Genomic DNA, 634 nt, shown 5'->3' on the forward strand with positions numbered 1-634 from the left:
ATCTGGCTTTTTAGCAAACAAACAAAACAAAACAACTTTAAGTTATGAAAGAAAAGCATTATTGAAAGATGAGAGCAAAGAGTAATGACATTTCATTTCCAAAAGTCAATGTATCATCTATATTTTCTTATTTAAGGCTTGGTTTTTTCACAAAGGCTAAATATAGCTTTCCTTCGTGCCGCACCTATAAAAACAACGTGTTAATAATGGACCTTCAACTATTTTTTTACTCGAGACGTTATGCTTATTAAGATGGATTTCCTTTCCAAAATTTATTTTTCTCGTTTGAAAAGTGCAGCCTTGTTTTGTCTGACCTACAATGATAGTCGCATCAACAAATCGCTGCAAAATCCAAAATCAATTGTCAAGATCACACAGGGGAAAAATCAATAGGGAACTGTGTTCAACAAATGTGTTCTGCATATTTTCTCTAAATATCCAATTACGATGTTCATACTGTTCAGGGCTAAGAATCTGGAGAAGAACAAAAAAACCGAAAAATCAAGAAGCGCTTTCCTGAAAAATACACGAGATTCAAATCATTTTGTTGTGGAAACCGTGCAAAATTTTTGGGTGGTAAAAGCATTCTTAATCGTCATGGTAAACCAGACTGAACTTGCTTCAACCCAGTCCC

Source organism: Tigriopus californicus, chromosome 10 (genome assembly GCF_007210705.1).
Source record: "Tigriopus californicus strain San Diego chromosome 10, Tcal_SD_v2.1, whole genome shotgun sequence".
Classification (NCBI taxonomy): domain Eukaryota; kingdom Metazoa; phylum Arthropoda; class Copepoda; order Harpacticoida; family Harpacticidae; genus Tigriopus; species Tigriopus californicus.